Source organism: Ambystoma mexicanum, chromosome 4p, assembly GCF_040938575.1.
Source record: "Ambystoma mexicanum isolate Mex_15411 chromosome 4p, UKY_AmexF1_1, whole genome shotgun sequence".
Taxonomy (NCBI): Eukaryota; Metazoa; Chordata; class Amphibia; order Caudata; family Ambystomatidae; genus Ambystoma; species Ambystoma mexicanum.
In genome coordinates this window covers 1,003,354,766-1,003,375,715 of record NC_090927.1, presented here as the reverse complement: position 1 = coordinate 1,003,375,715, position 20,950 = coordinate 1,003,354,766, and the positions used below count along the sequence as shown (strand labels likewise).

At 48.3% G+C, this 20,950-nt stretch overlaps 1 protein-coding gene across 1 annotated transcript in view; it reads right to left on the bottom strand.

The window, feature by feature from the left end:
• The window catches only part of PREP (prolyl endopeptidase), a 1,557,310-nt gene that overhangs the window by 851,718 nt on the left and 684,642 nt on the right, over positions 1–20,950 (bottom strand). The window lies entirely within an intron of this gene.

Genomic DNA, 20,950 nt, shown 5'->3' with positions numbered 1-20,950 from the left:
TTGGGGACGATTATCCATACATCATGAAAAGACTCCACCTTCGACTAGGCATTTCTCCCCCACGGGCCATGGTAAATGTTCTGAGCCACTGGGTAGCTGTGCTTTTCAATGTTGCAACTAGGCATCCACCCAATGGCTTCCTCTGGCTCCCCTCCTGGTACAAAGCTTTCAGATCAGTAGAATTCTAGATCGACTCGACATTTACTGACTGAAATGCCAGGGCCGAAACAGTGCTCTCTGCTCTACCTTAACGCTAAAGCCAGTTTAATCAGACTGAATACGAGAGAAAAAAACAATGGATTAGGATAACACAACATAAAAAGCTTGGTTAGATAGTACTGGTTTCAAATGTACCCATTATTTGCAGTTTTGATTTTACGGTGACTGTGCAGAATGTTTCTTGAGCTGTACCTTCTTAAACAAATATTTGTTTGCTCCTATCCACTTCAGCCTCACCCCAAGTCATTCATCTTCATTAATGTCCTTTTACGGACATCAGCTTTGAGCATCTCAATGCCGAGGTTGTCATCCATCATAGACTAAAATATTTCAGTCTAATGAAATAGCTCTGAACGCAACAGCAGTATTTATTTTCAACATCATCTAATTAAGTCAGTTCCCGTCACGGAGATAATTGATGCAAATGATATGAAAAGATGATTGACACCTACAGGTCGATTTTTTACATCTGCAGATTAGCATATGCCCGCAATAATTAACCTACTCGACAGGTTGAGAAGGACCAAAAAACTCATCATGCCCAATTATTCACATCACAGCTCCTCCATAAAACCAACTGGGTGCGACAAAGACTTCAGCTCCCTTTGCTCTGTTTGAAAAGATCTGGTAGACTCTTGAAAATTCCTAGCCTGATAATCCACTGGAGGAGAACAATTTCACAATTATTTTATGCTAGCAAAAAGTACCCGTTCTACCAATGGGTTCTGTGGACAGAGAAGACAACACTCATGAATTGTTGAAAATCAATGATCCTGTAGGTTGCTGTTCCGATTTCTTAATCGCTTGATGTGCTTTGCCCTCTGAAGTAAACTGCACTGAGAAAGGGTGTGTGGCTGGCTGACATACGCCAGAGCAGACGTTGGGGGGAGGCGAGAGTTGGTGTGCTGCTGCATACTTGAACCTACTGTGCTCTCTCCCAACATGTTGCCTCACCCTGTCAAGGTGTAGTTCGTTGCGGTGCAAATGTCCCAGAGACCATGCATTCTAGGGTTGAGGACCGGTACTTCTATGACCACATTGATGTTTTGGCAATTTCAGGCAACCGTCTCCTGTGTGAAAGTGCTGGAATCCGGGGTAAAAGGTGGGGTGTCCAAATGGCATGTAGCCAGTAATGCCCGGAGGGTCCCAACACGTAACTATGCAAACTTTGTTGGAGATTGGTGAAACAGTGTGGAATTGTTTAAGGAACAATGCTTTGCCAAGCCACAAACCCACAAATGGAAAGTTTCTTACCTGTAACTCCTGTTCTCCACCATTGGTATCTTTCATAGATTCACATGCTGTGAATATTCCCTGTCATGCTGGGAATCTCCGGTTATGTTTTGATTCCCTTTGTCCCAGGCACGAAGAACCTACGTTTTGTAGCCTTGCACCCTTGTTATGGGTGTTTTCGGTCCCCACCAAATGAGTAGCCCTAGACTAGACCCTCTTCCTCTCAGATTCTGACCCTGTGCTACCAGGTGTCCCTGGGGTGCAAGAGGTTTTACCCTACGGGATGAAAGGAGGGTGCATGTAAATCTATGAAAGATACCAATGCTGGAGAACAGGAGTTACAGGTAAGAAACGCTCTCCTTCACCAGCATTGTATATTTCATGGATTCACATGCTCTGAATAGAGTATGTAGCAGTATACAGAAATTGGAGGCGCATACAAGGGAAAACCTGTATACCTTATAGCCAATCCATAGGATTATACCTTACTGGAACAGGCGCTGTAAGACTGCTCTCCCTCTGCGCACTTTTTCGGCATGCTGCTTCTCCAGACAGTAGTGCCTCGTGAAAGTATGCAGCACTGACCAGGAGTTCGCTTGGCAGATGTCTGTGATCGGAACCCCCGACCACCATGCAGCTGAAGCCGCTGTAACTCTCATTGAATGTGCACGTGGGGGAGCCTGCAGGTGCTTCCCTGTTGATTTATGGCAGAAGAAAATAGCCGACGAGATCCATCGTGCTATGGTTTGTTTGGAGAGAGCATTGCCTTTATTTGTCGTGCTATGCGCTATGAAAAGTTGCGCCGAGTTCCCGAAGGACTGTGTCCTGTCAATGTAGTATTTTAACGCTCGCTTGATGTCGAGCAAGTGTAATGCCACCTCTTTCGGCGATGAGGGCTTGCTAAAGAAAGCTAGCAAGGATACTGTGGAATGTTTGTGAAAGTCTGTGGGCACTTTGGGAACGAATCGCGGATTTGTCATGAGAAGTACCCTGTCCTTTCGGAACTGGAAGTATGGCTGGTTGATTGTGAGGGCTTGCAGCTCCGACACCCTTCTGGCTGATGTAATAGCCACCATGAAGGTGACCTTCCAGGACAAATATCCCAGAGGAGCAGAGGCCATAGGTTCAAACGGTTTCTTCATGAGGCCTGAGAGCATGGTGTTGAGGCTTCATTTTGGCGATATCAGTCTTACTGGTGGAAAACTTCTGAAAAGGCCTTTAAGGAAATACTTAATGAGTCTGCGTCCATAGAGGGAGATGCCTTTCTCCCACCTGGTGTACCTAGAGATGGCCGCCAAGTGCACTTTAATGGAATTGAAGGCAAGGCCTTGTTTGGAGAGACCAGGCAGGAGTTATGGCATTAGCTCCTCTGGCGTTACCCAGAATAGGTTCAGTCCTTCCTGGTGTTGGCGATGGGTTTCACACCACTTGCAAAATCGCTTCCACTTTAAGCGGTATGATTTGTTAGTGGCAGGAGCTCTTGCCGCCGCCAGGACCTGTCTACACTCTTGAGATATGTGTAGGCTTCCGAACTCTGGGAAGTTAGGAGCCACGCCGTCAGGCGCAGTGATTGAAGGTTGTGTTGCAGAATTTTGCCTTTGCCTTGTGTTATGATGTCGGGTTGATTGTTAAGTCCGATGGGTTTGTCCCTGAAGAGGTGAACCACATCGGAGTACCAGGTCTGGCGAGGCCAGTCAGCTGCAATGAGAATCATCTTGCAGGAGTGCTGCTTGATCGCCTGTATTCTTCTGCGAAGGATTGGGAACGACAGGAACATGTGTGCGAAGAGGCCAGACCATGGAAAAGCAAATGTGTTTCCCATTGCGCCCTTTTGGGGCATCCTGCTGGTGTACGTGGCACACTTTGTTGTGGATCGTGGCAAATAGGTCTACTGTTGGCAGACCCCAGCCGTGGAACAGTGATTGCGGCGTTGACGAGTCAAGCTCCCATTCGTGGTTTTGGGACATTTTCCTGCTGAGGCTGTCCACCGTCTGATTCTGTATCCCCGGCAGGTGGAATGCCTGAATGCTGATGCCGTGGGCAATGGCCCAGTGCAATGTCAGTTGAGCTTCCTTGAACAATGTCCTGGATCTCGATTCTCCCTACTTTCGCAAATAATACATTGTGATGGTGTTGCCTGTGAGGACTTTGACCGTTTGGTTCTGTAGTGTCGGGAGGAACAATTTGAGTGCCCAGCTAACCGCTCTGAGTTTGAATACATTTATATGTAGGGATGACTCCCAGGGCGTCCATAGCGCCTTGACATGCAGCCCGGTCCACGTGAGCGCTCCACTTATCGAGGGAGGCGTTGGTAACCAGTGTTTTGTTGGGTGTTGGATTCTGAAACGCTTTCCCCTTGCAGACATTGGCTTTGGTTGCCCACCACTGAAGCTGTGAGTGCAGCTTGAGAGGGATCTGCATCTTGTCCACCCATGATCCGGTGGTCTGTGTCCAGTTTGCAGCCAGGAACTCTTGTAGCGGTCTCATATGAAGTCTGCAGTGTGGCACCAGTGGTATGCATGCCGCCATTGTCCCAAGTAGTTGCATGCATTGACGCACTGTTTTTACTTTGCTCGGCGTGAGCATCTTTAGCAAGGCTGCAAGGGTATTCACTCTGGTTTCCTGGGTGGAGAATTCCACCCCCAGGAATATGAGCCTCCTGGACGGCAACAAGAAGGATTTCTTACAGTTGATGGTGAAGCTCAATGTTTGTAATAGGCCCACTGTTGCTGCTAAAGAAGACTGTGCTACTTGCTTGGAGGGGGATCGCACCAGCCAGTCGTCTAAATAAGGATAGACGTGGTGTCCCTGTTTCCACAGGCTGGCTGCCACTGGTGCGAGGCACCTTGTGAAGGTGCACGGGGCAGACTTCAGGCCTAATGGCAGGACCTTGAACTGGTAGTGTGATTTTCTAACCACAAACCAGAGGTATTTCCGGTGCTCTGGGTGGATGGGTTCGTGAAAGTATGCGTCCTGGAGATCCAGGGATGCAAGGTAGTCGTGGTGCTGCATTGCTTCTATGACCTGCCGTAATGTGATCATAGTGAACTTTTGGCACTTTATACATTTGTTCAACCTCCTTAGGTCTAGAATGAGCCTCCATTTTCTGTCCAGTTTGTGGACGACGAAGTATCGGGAGTACACTCCCTTTCCCCCTTTAGTCACTGGTGACTTTTTCTATGGACCTTTTTTGCAGCATGAGCTGCACTTCTCGTAGGAGCATGGTTCTGTGCACATGTGTTTGGAGGTATGGGAGGGGGTGTTTCTTTGAACTCTAGAAGGGGCAAGTATATTACCACCTCGAGCCCCCATTTGTCCTTTGTTATTTCTCTCTAGTCTCAGACAAACCTGGAGATCCTCCCTCCCAGGGCGCAATGGGATTGATAGTCACTGTTGGGTCTTACCCTACCGCCCCCTTTGGGATCCGGAGGGGTGCTTGCAAAGCTGATTTTGTCCAAAATCTTTTGATTTGTGGTACCCTTGGTAAGCTCTCTTGTTCACCTTGGGAGTAATATGCTGCACCTCGTGAGTTTTGACGTCCCTTATTGGATGTGGACATGGATGTTCTACCGGCTGCTCCCCTGAACTGACGAAAACAACAACGGTTCTGCAGGGATGTTAATGACCTGACTGTGTCAGTGTCCGTCTTAATTGTTTCTAGAGTTTTTCGATCTTGGGTCCGAAGAGCTCATAAACCTCAAAGGGCATGTCCACTACTTAATGGTGGACATCAGGACTGAAAGCTGTACATCACAGCCACGCTCGTCTTCAAAGGACCACTCTGTTGGTCACTTGTTTAAAACCTGTTCCCGCCAGGTCCACTGCCATGTTAATACCCATGTTGGAGGATTCTTCTCCTTTAAGGATTGCCTTTTCCTCCCTATGTTTCTCCTCGGGAGATGCTCCAGGATTAGTGCAAGTTTATGCCACTTCTCTCTATCATACCTGGCTATGACGGCTAGGCAATTGGCTGCTTTAACAGTGATGGCTTCAGTCGCTAAGACCTTCTTACCAAAAGCGTACTACTTCCGTGCTTGATTGTCTGGTGGTATAGCACATTTTTGTTTTTCGGATTTAGCTTTGCGGCTTGCTGCTGCCGAGAACCCTGACTCAGGAGATGGCTGGGAAGTGAGGTATTTCGGTGCATTTTCTTGTGGGTTGTACCTTTTGTTGAGACAGCCTTTGACCGCTTGAATTGTGAATGGTTGCTTCATTGTTTTAAGTCCCTCCTGCCAGACATGGTCGGTTATGGAAATTGAGACTACTGCTTTTCTCCACTTACCCATATGGTCAAATAAAAAGCATTCCTTCTCATCCTCAGCGGTCGAACTCCTTGCACGCCCTCATGACCGTAGAATTGAACCCTGTGATGTGGCAGGGGGCGATGGCTTTGCCGATTCCTCGTCCTGAGGAACTTACTGGGGGAATCCGTGTGCCAATCATCGACCCTTCTTGGAGTGGTTGACGCGGATGTGGTGTCGTTGGGTTCGTCCGCATCTGTATCTGTTAGGTACCCTTCTTCTGGCACCAATCGGGTCAGAGGTGAAATGGTACCGGGCATTTTACGTGATGGAGAGGTTAGTGTTGGTGACCCACTCCTGCCCCTCCGTATTGGTCGAAGTGCGTGGGATTCTCAGGGAGGATGGAGAAATTGACCTGGATTGCGAGTGCCCAGTGGAGGACCTTGCTGATCTTCCCTGCAAAGTAGACCTGGGTCTGACCGGAGATTGTTGTGGTACCTGTGCTACTGCTGGTTGAGGTGGTGGTAAGGCCAGCCTCACTGGTCTCATCAGAGTTATACTCTGCAGGGAAGAGAGGACCTACATGGATAGTAGGGCCTGTGGGTTGGTTAACAGCACCCTTACCTCAATTTTCTGAATTTGTAGGTGGGTGGGATCTGTGGATGGAGCTAGGCCTGCCTCTGCTTGTGGCCGTCGCGGTGCCGGACCTGCCTACTCTTGTGGCTGTCTGTTAGGCCCCCTTCCTGAATATGGCTTGCTGGCATTGCCAGCCTAGCTGGAGCATTCTCCTGTAATATCACTGACTGTTCCGAGTCTGACTGCTGATCCTGCGCCATGCCACAAAGTCAGTATCCACCTCATACTGTAGTACCTCCTCTGGTACTGGATAGGGGAGATCTGGCTGATGTGGTGTGTGCTCTAGTCTGGTTGTGGAGGTTGCACCTCCTGAGGAAGTTCCTGTCCTCTCGGTGATGGGGCTGCCGTCGACAGGGTTGTCGTTGACGGTGTCAGTGACGGGCAATCCTTCCGTGGTTTCTAAGGACCTGGGGGTGTCGGTCCCTGCTGTCGAGGATTGTAGGCCAGTGTGACCGGACGTGCCTGTGTGGTCTTTGTCCTTGGCCTTCCTTGTCGATGAGTCCAGTTTACGGTGTGTCAACGACGAGCTGGTTTTGTGGCGTGTCGTGGATGAGCCAGATTTGTGAGTTCTAGTCGGTGAGGTAGTTCTATGTGGCATCATCAAAGGGTCAAGCGCCTGATGTTTCGTCGCCGTTAATGGGCCAGCTTTGCATGACTTTTTCTGCTCGTTGTCCTTGGCCAGGGAGTGCTTGTGCACCTTCTGCGCTTCGACGGCCTCCGCTGACCAGTGTTTCACTGCTTTCGGAGTGGTGGACGACGAGGTACTTGTGCCTCTGCCTGTGCACCTTGGGTGATATTTGCACCCCCCACTCCATTGATGAGGCCTCACCCTCTCTCGCTGACCTTGATTTATACTTTCATCCTTCTGTTGGTTTGCCGTCTTCTGCTGCTGACTTCCGGCCCGGTGATGAGCCAGATTTGTGAGCTCTAGTGATTTGGCGGGCGACGACGTCCAGACCGGCAACTTCGGTTTTTCAGCCGCCACCGACGTCCCATAGCCACGGGCGAAGTTGTGCTTGGTCTCCTTCACCGGCCGTTCTTTCTACCTGGGCCTTTCTATCGACCGCAGATGTTTGTCCGCAGCAGCGGCCATGCTCTTGGTCAACTCGACGTCAGAAGAGTATTCGGGGTAGTTCCCCTTGTTAAGACAGCAGACTAGCCTTCTACTTCTATCTTTGAGAGTCTTGGAGCGAATACCTCGACAGATAGTGCATCTTTCAACGGTGTTGTCGGGGTAATGGCAGTATATGCAGTTGGAGTGCTTATCTCCCTCATATACATTTTTGAGTCCACAAGTGGCACAATGCTTTAAAAGAGGTCTACTTTTGCCCTCCATCTCTAGATAAATTCAACACTTTGAAGAGTGTACTTGATGTTGTATAGAGAAAGTGCTTCTTTTCTTTTGAAATTGGTGTTTTGAAGATTTTGACCTGGAAATTCTAACTGTGAAAAACAGAGGACTCCCTCAGCTGAAAACACTGTTAGAATCTGAGGGGAAAAGGAAGAGGAGGGTCTAGTCTAGGGCTACTCGAGGTCCCATTGGTGGGGACTGGAAACACCCATGACAAGCGTGTTAGGCTACACAATTTAGGTTCTTCTTGCCTAGGGTAAGGGGAATCAAAAAGTAACCAGGGATTCCCAGCCTGACGACGACAGGGAATATTCCCAACCTGTGAATCTATGAAAGATTCAATGCTGGAGAAGTTCACTTTTATAACTATAGATTGCTAGTTGCATTGAACAGCTGTATTGTATTAGAGAACATCCTTAAAGAAGTAGACCAATCACATTAAAAGAAGCAATGATGAGGGGTCAAAGCATCTTAATGAGAACATTTGTTGACAAAACACTTAAAATGCAGCTGTACACAGTACATTTCGTCAAAGAAGTAGAATACACTTCCGGCCAATACATGTGTCTGAGCATATACACACAGGAGCAGATGGCAAGCTAGAGAAAGGGAGATTACTGTTGTCAGACAAGGGGTATAAGGTCGAAGACACAGGAATGAGTGAAACAATGCCTGAGTTGGTCCATTGGTCATATATTTGGAAGGCTAAACAAACGACATTTTATGAAACCCGTCTGAAGGTGCAGGGAAAGGTGTTTCAGGGCATGCTCCGTTACTGGAGCTCTACGGACGTTCAGCTAAGTGGTCCTGCAAAGCACAGAGTTAGTCCAATGGCTCATGACCATCAGTAAGTAACATGTGGCTAGAAGGAATGTTTGGCCTGTTGTCCTTAGGACACCAAACACTAGTGGGCCCGAATTCCAGACTTCTTAAACCGCTTATGGTCTCCCATCACAATTACGTTCCATGCTCCAAGTCTTAAATCTGAAAGATGCTTTCTTTGCACTAAAAGACTGCAACGCGTGTGCAGTGCTTCAAACATCACCATTTTCTCATACTATACCTTATTCCGTTTGTATGCAATCAAAGCAAAAGTGCCTTAGATATGTATACGTGCTTCACGTACACAAGACCCACTTTTCCACTGTAACATGCTTTTTTATTCAAAATAAAAATGGATTCTCTTTTGAATAATACATGGCGTGGAAGTGAAGTTAGAAGGGGACAAACACCTCAGATCTTTGGACTTGGTGCAGGAAAAAAGTCATTAACAGCCTTAGCTAGATCAAGCTTTAGAAAACCTATAAGCCTACAAGATTAGTATGGAGGATTCAAACGGAGGAAGGGCTGTGAAAAGGCCTAGATTTGGTGTAGAATTAGCGGGGAAACCAACGGCTAGCATTCATCTGGCAAACAAAACACCCAGATTGCGAACACCACTTGAAAAGATCCACACAACAGTTGATGCAGAAAGCAAACCGTCAGAGAAGGGGAACATATAAAACGCATTGAGATATTCCACTACAGGTCTCTTCTCAAGCAAACAGCATGAATCAAAATGCCAGAAAGAAACATTACACAGTGCAGCTGGAACATAAGTGTCCTATGAAGCTACCCTTGGCTGCTCAATACTAAAATAGAAACTCATATTTTAGGCATGCACAGTCTTCAGTGGTATACAGTCTGCATTAATCGGCCCCTCGTTTGAGAACATCAGTTCTTACTCTGGCTGCTACTGGGAAACATACATATACCGTGAGAGTCGATTCTTACATTTTAGGAAAGGGGCGCAGATACCCTTCAAAGGTTAAACTGCAGTGGAGTTTAGGCAAATCACTGTCTCTAAGAGTGCTTAATCTTATTCCAGCTCCGTGCTGGACGCAGGGCCACGTTCGAAAGTAGAGTGGACGTGGGGTTAAGGTGTATGCTTTGGAGCGGAGAAAAGGTGAACACACATGTAGAGATGATTTTGTTTTGTGTTTTTAAAGTGTGTTAAATCAAGGGTGGACCTTTAACAAAAAACTGTTAGTAGGCCCTACAATGGGCTTTGGCCAAAAACCTGTCAAGCTAGTTCGAGTGGGCCGAAATCCTATCAAGTTATTAGGTACGAACCAGGGGGAATATGTTTGGAATACATTAGAAGATGGGGGCTGACAAAGTGGAGAAGAGAACAGGTCGCTGTCACTTAAAACAGGCTCAACCGCCTCAGAAATCTGTAGACGTAGAGACTCGTGCAGAGACCGCATAGGGCCGAATGAGGAGCGTGCAAAGAAGTTGTGCTCTACTTTCCAGAACATGCACAAAGAAACCATGATTTACCACTCCCATAAACTGTAAGTTTAAACTTAAGTGTGTGGAAGCCAGGTCCAGATGATTCAACTGACGTTGAACTGATTGTTTAGCTATTGTAGTCCTTACGCTACACATTAAAAACAAAAGGCGATGTTCATTTGGCTAGAATGAATTATGCCGACAGCCCTTACTTTAAAACTGGTAGCTTATGCTATTGCAGAATACAGCAATTTTCAAATATTTTACACGCATTAGTCAACTATTTACATTCTGTATCTTGTGTTACGGACATTCTTTGTATTGGGTTTTAAGCTGCTCTTTAGCCAGGGACGTCATTTCACCAAAATGCCAGGGGTAGCTGAAGTGATATCACACGGCCCTTGACCTCCAATGACATCACTGTCATTTCGAGCGGCACCCAAGTGATATCAGGGTGAGTGATGGCAAGCGACCTTCAGATGCATCAGGCACTCTCGTTTCAGCCAGATATAAGAACTGCGGCACCAAGGGAGGCGAGATTTGTCCACAATCACACATTTGGGGAAAGTCATTTTCCAGATTTGACGTGGAGCCTGTATGTAAAACATACATAATGCAGTACTTGTAACAGGCTAACCGAAATCTCTAATGCAGGCTACAGCTACTGTATGAAACATCTATAGATAAATGGACACAGAAGTACTCGTTATCTGCAGCACTGATGCGTTAAACAAGCCAAAAAAGCACTGACCAGGAGAGGCAATGATGCACGAGCAAGAACTGAAAATAAAATCATTGGTCAGGATTTAGCATCAACAAAACTCCTTGGTTATAAATGTATGTATGAGTCAGCTACCACTACGATAGAAGAAACCTATTGTGCGGGTGTAAGTCGAGGCCATCTGCCTCTGTGTGCGTTTGTCTTTAAGTTATGTGACAAGAAACCACATGTTGTCCCCACCAACCCAGAGCTGAACATAACACCTTAATTTCCTAGGATTTGATACATGACTCTTCTTCAATCTTTTGTAACGGGGTGAGGTGTGGGGGTAGGAGGGGGCTGCACTATCCTCAAGAGTAGGGCTCAATGCATCTATGATTTTCAGAGCTCTATGTGCAAGGTGCGTTATTCAATAACCCCACCAAGACCGGCCTGTGAATGAAGCTTTCACAAAGCCCTTTCCAAGAAGGAGTTTGAGTGGGGAGGGGTAGGGTGGGTCACTCCATGGTTCTCTCACCTCTGAGACTCTGTGTCCAACGCTTCTTTTCTTAAACAGTGTTGCACCAGGGCAGAGTCCTGGTCCAGTTTTTGGCCCTCTCAACCATTCACATCACACTTGAATGCGTTCAAGGTGAGCAGAGCCCAATCAATGGCATAGCACAAAATGTGCCCCCGCCCGCCCACGAGCCATGCTAAGGGCCCCCCTCTCGCCTCCCTCAAGCTCTTTAACAAAGTACAGGGCACGCCACACCCCAGGCTGGCACAGACCACCACGTGTGCGCAATGTCAATGATGATTTGCAGGGGCATTTACTAGTCCAAATGAAATAAGTAAATATGTTTTTTAATCAAAGCTTAAATGTTTCAACTAGATTAGAAAGAAGGGGGTGGTGCCTGGTCCCAAAATATACCAGCCACCAGTGGTGGCGGGTAAGTTGTTTTATTGGAGGGGTAAATATTTGCCACAAATATGCGATTGCGACCGAGCATAGTGAGGGGGCCCGAACTAACAAAAACGGGTTTGGGTGCCCAGGGGGATTTTTCCCCCTCCCATGAGAACATTTTTGAATAATGGATTAAAATGGTGCATTACACAGCACACTTTCTGTGAAAATTTGAATAGAGGCCCTGACTATTTGCAATAGGTTTTGTAGGGTGTAGGGTAAGTCCTCGAAAAAAAAAAGTACAATAGATACAAGTCACCAAAAGTGCACATGTGCATTTCCCAATTCATTGTTATGCCTGTCCCTTCAATATATGTCAGTATAAAACACATTTTCATGTTGGCTGTGCCAATACATTTCAATGCTGGCTCCAACAACATATGCTAGTATTCCCATATAAGAACATACTCATGTTCACATTGAAATGTGTTTTCCCATATAAGAACATACTCATGTTCACATTGAAATGTGTTTTATAGTATCATTACTGACACTAGGCACTTGCAGATGCCAGTACTCCTATGTGAGAAAATACTCCTGTTGGTTTGGCCATTAAAAGTGACATGTCACAATAAGAAAACATGTCCAAACTGGTGTCAATGTAAGCTAGGCTAGACCCATAAGAACACTTATTATCCATGCTTCATCATAGATGCTCAGTCAATAAAAAGTCATGCTACAGTAAGAAATATACAGGCCGCTACACCAAAATGCCAGTCTAGCGAGGTAATACTACTTATCATGCTTGCTTTATCAAAGATGTTGAGTAATACATGTCATGCCCCAGTAAGCAATGGACTGTAACAAAATGCCAGTCTAGCCAGGAAATGACACATGAGCTTGGCTTCGCCCCAAAAATACCAATAAAACATGCAAAGTCAACACACACACACACACATCCCCTTTCACCCACACAGACATCTCCTCTCACATGCATTCACACTGCATTCACCACAAAGGCATGCACCCACCCAGAATATTCGCACACACTCCCATTCATACTCATACACCCACCAGTCACTCACCCATATACATTCTCTCACATACACTTACACACACCCACCCAGAACAATTATAAACACACACACACACACACACAAACACACCTCACGTCCGCTTGCACTGCATTCTCCACACAGACACATACCCATCCAGTACATTGAAACACACTATCACGTTCATACTCATTCACCCACCAGTCACTCACTCATACACCTTCTCTTACATCCACTCTCACTGCATTATCTACTCAGGCACACACTCGCCCACCCAGAACATTCAAACACACATACTATCACATTTCATCTCATTCACCAGCTACTCACTGACCCATAGCACATACATACATCTGGCACACACTTCACACATGCAAAATACACATCACATTGTTTAGGGCTCAGTGAAGGAGAGTTGTGGCTCACCAACCTACTAGGAGGGAGTCTTTGTGGGCCTCTGGTCTGGGTGGGGTCACCTGGTATCTGTCCAAAAGGTGTCCACACAAAGCTCATATATGTGGTAACAGCCATGACTGAGCCTAGAAAAAATGCCTGGGATCCTCAGCCAAAATTGCTAAGCATCTGTTATGACCCCTGCCTACCACCCCAGTGGCCTGTGGTCACGGCTCGGCGGTAGGAAATATGACTGGGTTGCTGAATCTGATAGATTGTTACCAATTTTACACTGTACTGAATAGTACTTTACAATGTAAGCTTTAATGCACAATAACTGCATCAAAGGAATTGTAATTGTGCTCAAACGCAGATGGATAATAAGCCAGTTGCTCCAGCGAAAATCCAACCTGGAACTAGTAAGCAGGTGGAAATTAAGTATCCCAACTAATTAATGCAAGGTGGAAGACCCCTTACCTATTAGGTGTACTGAAGTGCGATCGCACCATCAACCGTCATGCCTTTCGTGAATGCCCTAAAACTTTTAGGCAGGCTGAAACATAGCAGCATATGTAGAAAACCATTAGTCTTGTGGGAGAGTCTGGTGTAGGGTGTGAAGTACATATACCAAGTAAGAGATGAACAAGTTACTCTCTTACCTTGTAACGTTCTTTCGATGGGATGGTCCGACGACGTATTCCATTTCTATGACAGTAATCACCACAGCTGTGCTTCTTCGGAACATTTTCGGCGTCTGCGTCGATGACGTTGATACGCTGTCCTCGAGGGCCTCTGTCGAGCCGACGTCACTGGATGTTATAAGTAGGACGCACAATGCCCGTAACCCCAGTTGTAGTTTTTTCCCCAGAACGTGTGGCACCAAACTACTGCCAGTATGACCACAGAAAGCCTTGCGGAAACGTAAGCTACAATCGCATAAGAAATTCTGTAGCGGGGCAGGTAGGGAGGGAGCGATATGGAATATGTCGTCAGACCATCCTATCGAAAGAACGTTACCAGGTAAGAGAGTAACTTGTTCTTCGAGGGGATTGGGTCCTCCGACGTATTCCATATCTATGACAGACTCCCAAAGCAGTACCAACATATGGAGGAGGGAAAAAGAATTTAGAATATAGAAATTTAGAATGTCCAATCAAATTGCAGAGTAAAGGACCGCCTTGCCAAAGGCCAGATCCTGCCCATACATAGAATCTAGGGAGTAGTGTCGTACAAAAGTATGGACCGAAGCCCAAGTGGCTGCTTCACAGATGTTTTGAATAGGAACACCCCTCTGCAGGGCAGTAGAGGCAGCCATACCCCCTAGTAGAATGGGCCCATAAGCCAATCGGAGGGTCCTTACCCGCCAAGCGGTAACATTCAGAAATTGCCAAGATAATCCATCTAGACAAAGTCTGCTTAGTAACAGCTTGTCCCAAACGCCTTCCAGCGTAACCCATAAAGAGCTGATCGTCCACTCTGACCCGGGACATGCGTGAAATATAGAAACTTAAAGCTCTCCTAGGATCCAGCCTATGGAGCCTCTCCTCTTCCTTACCAGGATGCGGAGGAGGATAAAATGCCGGAAGAATGACCTTCTGGCGTAAATGAAATTTCGACACCACTTTCGGAAGAAAGGAAGGACGAACTCCAAGGGCAACCCTGTCCTTTTGAAACACAGTGAAGGGTGGCTTAACTGAAAGTGTCTGCAACTCACTCACTCTGCAGAAGTGACCGCAACTAAAAATACAGTTTTAAGAGTCAACAGTCTCAAAGGATAAGAATGTAAAGGCTCAAATGGAGCACCCATTAGAAATTTTAGTACAAGGTTCAAATCCCAACCAGGCACTTGGAAAGGTGACGGCGGAAACACATTAGTGAGCCCTTTGAGAAACTGAGAAATTAAAGGAATCTTGAAATAAGAACACTCCTCAGACAAGCGCTTAAATATGGACAGCGCCGTCAGGTAACCTTTAATGGTACCCACTTGCAGGCTTGTGGGCTAACGAAAGCAAAAAAGACAGAACCACAGGAATGTCACATGAAAAAGGATCCACATTCTTAACCCTGCACCAGTCGCAGAACTTTCTCCAACGGCAACGGTACAGGGACTTGGTTGCAGGCTGTCTGGCCGAAAGCAACACCTCCATCACGTCTTCAGGGAGGTCCCAATCCTTATACCTCAACCTTTCAGAAGCCAAGCGTGAAGGTTGAGGGATCTGACCTCTGGATGGAGAACCTGACCCGCCTCCCGTGAGAGCAGATCGTCTCGGTAGGGAAGAGGACGTGGAGGGCAGATGGACAAGTCTAGAAGGTCTGGGTACCACGTTCTTCGGGCCCATGCCGGAGCAATAAGGATCATCCGGGAACCGAACCTGCGTAACCTCCGCAGCACTTGCGGGATGACGGGGACTGGAGGAAACGCATACAGCAGTGGGAAGGACCACTCCACCACAAAACGTGCCCCCTAAGGTCCCTTTTGGAGGAAATTCCCGCAAGCAGAACCTTTTGCACTTCCGGTTGACACTGGAGGCGAAGAGATCCACTTGAGGGGTCCCCCAAAGGGCCAAGATCTCCATGAGAATCTCCTGAGCCAGCCCCCACTCGTGAGAGATCGCGCTCTGCCTGCTCAGAGCGTCCGCCATCTCGTTTTCGTCTCCGGCCAGATGAACTGCCGAGATCGAAACTTCCTGCTGGATGGCCCAGAACCAGAGCTGCATCGCCTCCCTGCACAGAGGAAGTGACCCTGCTCCCCCTTTTTGTTGAGGTAGTGCATGGCCACTGTGTTGTCCGTCAGAATCAGGACATTCTTCCCTCGCACAGTCGGCAGAAAAGCCTTCAGGGCAAGCCTGACGGCCCTCAGCTCCAACAGATTGATATGGAGTCTGGACTCCGACGGAGACCAATAACCGCTGACTGTCAACTCGTTGGCATGAGCTCCCCATCCCGTGAGGGACGCGTCCGTCACAATCGTCACCTCTGGTCAGGGCAGCCAAAATGGTGCCCCCCCTCATCAGATTACCATTGACGGCCCACCACAAGAGGTCCTGGGCGACCAAGGGCGGCACCAGAACGGGGTCGACATCCTGCCGGATGACTGTGACCACTGCATCTTGAGAGCCCATTGCAGAGATCTCATCCGCAACCTGGCCTCTGGCACCAGAAGAATGCAGGATGCCATGAGGCGGAGCCACCTCAAGAACTCGAACGCCGGGAGACTCTGGGCATGCTGAAACTTGTGCACCATCTGCTAAATGTGAAGAGCCCTTACCTGGGGAGGAAAACACTGCCCCAGGGACGTGTCGAGCACTGCTCGGATGTACTGAAGCCGCTGAGTTGGCGTCAAGTGGGACTTCTTTAAGTTGAGGGAGAAGCCCAGCTTGTGAAGGGAGTGGCAGGTGACGGACAGATGATCCAGGACTTGCTCGGGAGAGCGCGCCCTGATCAACCAATCTTCCAGGTAGGGGTAGACGTGAATCCCCCCTTTCCTGAAATAAGCTGCCACCACCACCGTAAACTTGGTGAAGACCCTCAGGGCGAAGATCAATCCGAACGGCAGGACCCGAAACTGAAAGTGTGAGTCACCAACCGCGAACCTCAGGTACTTCTTGTGCTTGGGATAGATTGGCGCATGAAAGTAAGCGTCCTTGAGGTCGAGAGACACCAACCAGTCCTGGAGTTGAAGGGCCTGGAGGACTTGAGAAACAGTAACCATCTTGAATTTGTCCTTCCTGAGGAGCTTGTTCAAACAGCCCAAGACCATGATGGGTCTCAATCCCCCGTCTTTCTTCGAAATCAAAAAATAAGGGGAATACCATCCCTTGTTCCTCTTTGCTAGAGGCACTAGTTCTATGGCGCCTTTCTCCAGCAGGGATTGTATTTCCTGTGCAAGGAGCGGATCCAGACTCTTCAAAGAGAGATTCCCTGGTGGATTGTCATGAGGCCTCTGCCGGAAAGGAAGACAGTAGCCGTGAGCTATGATCTCCAGAACCCAGACATCTGAAGTAATGGCACGCCACTCTACAAGATGCTGCGCCAGCCTTCCCCCCAACCGGCGAACCATGGGACATGACCTCGTGACTGAGCTGAAGCGGCTGCGGCACTGCCTGAAGGCAAAGAGGCAACTGCCCGAGCGGCTTTGGCACCTCGAGTACCCTGTTTTCCACCTCTTGGCTCCTCTCGATTTACCAAAGGATGAGTAATATCGAAAGGAACCTCCCCTCCTTTGCGGTCCCCTAGGACCAAAAGGCGGAGGTTGGCGGACTGCAGCGCTCAACGACTGCTGCAGCTTTGGAGGTCTGCAACCTCTCAAGGCTCACGTCAGCCTTGCTGCCAAAAAGATGTTCACCAGCAAAGGGCATGTTGAGGAGCCGGGCTTGCACATCCGGAGCAAACCCCGACTTCCACAACCACGCAAACTTGTGTATTACGGTGCTCGCCGCCATGAACCGGCTGACACAATCTGCCATTTCCAGACTCGACTGAACGTGCTCACACGTGGCATCCTTGCCATCCTGTACAATAGTTAGAAAACCATCCTGTTCCTCCCCTTTGGGAATATGTTCAGCCGCTAACGAAATACAGTTCCACAGAGTGTGCGTGAAACGTGACAAGGCACACACGGATTTGGCTGCCTGTAAAGCCATACCCCCTGAAGAAAACACTTTATTCGCCCAGCCATCAAAACACTTGTCCCTATCAGGAGGGATGGTAGGGTACGACGCCTGCTTTGCTGGGGCCGTAGCCGCCTGCACCACCAAACTCTCCGCAGTGGGGTGCGTGGTCAAGTAGCAGGGGTCGCTACCGGCTGGGTGGTATTTTTGCGGCAAAGACTTGCTCACTGCCGGGAGACTCTCCGGAGCAGTCCAAGCGGCTGCCACCCTTCTCTGCAAGGCCATATGGAATGGCAGTACCGGGTCAGTTGGTGGACCTTGGTCGAGGATATCCATCAGGTCATCCTGCAGAAAATCCACTGGTGGCGCTGACCACCCCAAGTATTCCGTGACCCTCGACATAAGGCGCTGGTACGAGGACTCGGCATGGGTGCCAGGCTCAGGCCTACAGAACTCCACCTCCTGAATGGTGTCCAGACCACTGGCATTGTGCAACGACTGCCGCAGGTCTTCAATCTGGCTATGACCAGACAAAATCTCGTCAGGTACCTCCTCAGGAACCATACCTTCCTCAGACCCTTCATCCACCTCAGAAATATAATCCAGAGGCTGGAATGAGGGCACAGAAAAAAGGGACAAAGACATTTTTAGCCTTGGCCATAGCCTTTCTAGGGGGTCCTACTGTGCCACAGGGTACCCGACAAAGCAGCCTCGAAAGGCGTTGAGGGTGTTGATGGAATCGGCGTCGAGCGTGGCGCCGACGGCCTTCGACACAGTCCTCGAGGGCGGAGCCCCGAGCGTGTTCGACAGCCTGGGCGCCGAAGGTGTTGACGGCTTCCTCAGAGGCGGAGCCTCGAGAGAGTCCCTCGATGAGCTTGGTGCTGAAGGTGTCGATGTCTTCTTCGAAGACCTCACAGGCTCCGACGGTCTCGATGGCGTCGAGGACTGGGACCCGGAATGGGCATGTCTAGAGCGACCATCCTTGTCTGACCCTGAAGGTGCCCAGTGATCGCGATGACCGCTCAAGCCCGAAGGCGTGCAAGGGGTGTCCTGAGCACCGTCACGGTCGGCTTCTTTCGACGGCGCGGAAGGAATCGAGCCCTGTGACTGAAAAATCACCAACATCTCCTGCTGGAATGAATCCCATTCCGCAGGAGTGGAGTGCTTGTTGGGACAAGCCACCCACCGACGGGCGGAGTCCTCGGACGAGGAAGGCGACCGATGCCGGCGCTTCCGTGAGTGCCTCGAAGAGGCAGAGCAATGGCGGGACCTACTCCCGGACCGAGACCCCCCCAGACTAACGCCGCTCGAATCGTCATTCGAAAGCCCAGTGGATCTCGACTTCCGGGGCTTGGTCACCTTACCTACAGAAAGCTTCTTCTTAAGCTCCCGCAAGGCCTTCGGTGTAAGCGACTGGCAGTCTACACAGTCATCCGTGTCGTGGTACTCACCGAAGCACCAGAGGCAGGCGACGTGCGAATCCGTCAACGACATCTTGGACCCGCAGTCCCGACACTTCCTAAAACCCGGCCGCGGGCTGGAAGAAGACGAAGACATCAGGGAAATCTTCACAACGAACAGGTTCGAAGAACCGAAAGAACAGAACTCAGAAGAACCGAGGCGCGCCGAGATCTCCGAAGCGAACACGTTCACGGAAAAAACGGAACTGAGGCTGCGGGCGTCGTGTGAACACATTCGCGGAAAAAACGGAACTGAGGCTACGGATGTTGTGCGACCTACTTATAACATCCGGTGACGTCGGCTCGCCGGAGGCCCTCAAGCACAGCATATCGACGTCATCGACGCAGGACGCAGAACATTTTCCCAAGCAGCACAGCTGTGGTGATTACTGTCAAAGATATGGAATATGTCGGAGGACCCAATCCCCTCGAAATCTCCTTTACTGTTTTTAGTTAGCTGCTAAACCTCACAAGTCCTAAGATCCAGGAATAAAAGAATGGGAATACCCTGTAGGAAAATAGTGATTTTTGAATTAAGTGGTGCTTCTGTGTGTGTTTGAGTATTTGTTTCTCATAGGTAGGTTTTAATACTTATGAGCTGTAGGGTTAGGGCAGTACAGATAGGGCCTCTTGAAAGGCAGTTCATCACTTGTTCCATAGGGTCATTTGACAGCAGGGGCAGGTGCGTTGCTGAGATCAGTGTAGGGGCATAATTGGAATCCCCCCAGTAGTGATGACCAGATGATAACATCTCATGACACTGGGTAATAGGGACAACAAGTAGGAAGCTATGTGTTGTTCTTTTTTACTATGCCCAATCACCACCACAGAAGTCTCAGAACACTTGGCTTGTACATCATTTGTGCCCCAATAAAGGCGATCAAGACCTTACTGGGCAGAAAGGAAAAGGTGCAAGGGAAATTTATGGGGTAAAGAAAAGAGGGAAAAGGTTCCACAAACATAAGGTAGGGATGAATGGAGCGGGGCAAAACCTATTTGTGATAGCATGGGTGCATGCCTGTCCCATTAGGTGCACCTTAGTTTTATGATCTAGTAAAGAGGAAAATGTTCTTAAGTGTAAAGGGATCCTTTGGACTGTGAGTCTAGGCAGGGATTTCTAGAGACTAGGGACTTAGTATGGTATGTAATGTCTGAAAGCATGAGGGGTTTGGCCAATCCAAGAGGTTTTGATGACTTATGCTAAGACATACCTATAACTTGTACCACTGTGGTAAAACAACAGAATATACATTCTGGGACTGTCAACCCAGACGGCTGGGTGTGGCCCAGTCAGGAAGAGACTGTGTAAAAAGATGAATGTTGGGGGACAAACAGAGGGTAGAGAGGAGCTATCTCCTCAACTGAATAAGTCAAAATTGACGGCCTGGTATTATGAGAGTGAAATCTTATCTTTTATAGATACTTCTTGTAGGATGTCTATGAATTGGGAACATGTGCATAGCCATCCTTACCATGAGACCCAGCTAAACCTCTGCACTGGGAAAGAAAACATTGGGACTCATTACGGGTTTGGCAGGAATTCTGGCGGTAAATCTGCAAAATACTGCAGAAATTGAATTACCGTCAAACTACAGGATTACAAATTGTGATAGGTGGAATTACCAAGTAGATCCTCCACTTTACCTCCAGAAATCGGCAAAAGATCCTCCACTTTACATCCCAAAAAAATAAATTCCACCAATGCTAATACCTACTTTTTTCCCACACTGCCAAACTTGTAATGAGCCCCATTATCTCTGATCATCTGTACAATTCAATTAAGTTTTTTTCTTTTTTTCCCCCTATTGTTACGATTCTCAACTTGGTCCTTCTTCAAGTCTCACAAACTGTGTAGGTGATGCTCTTGGACCTGTCCA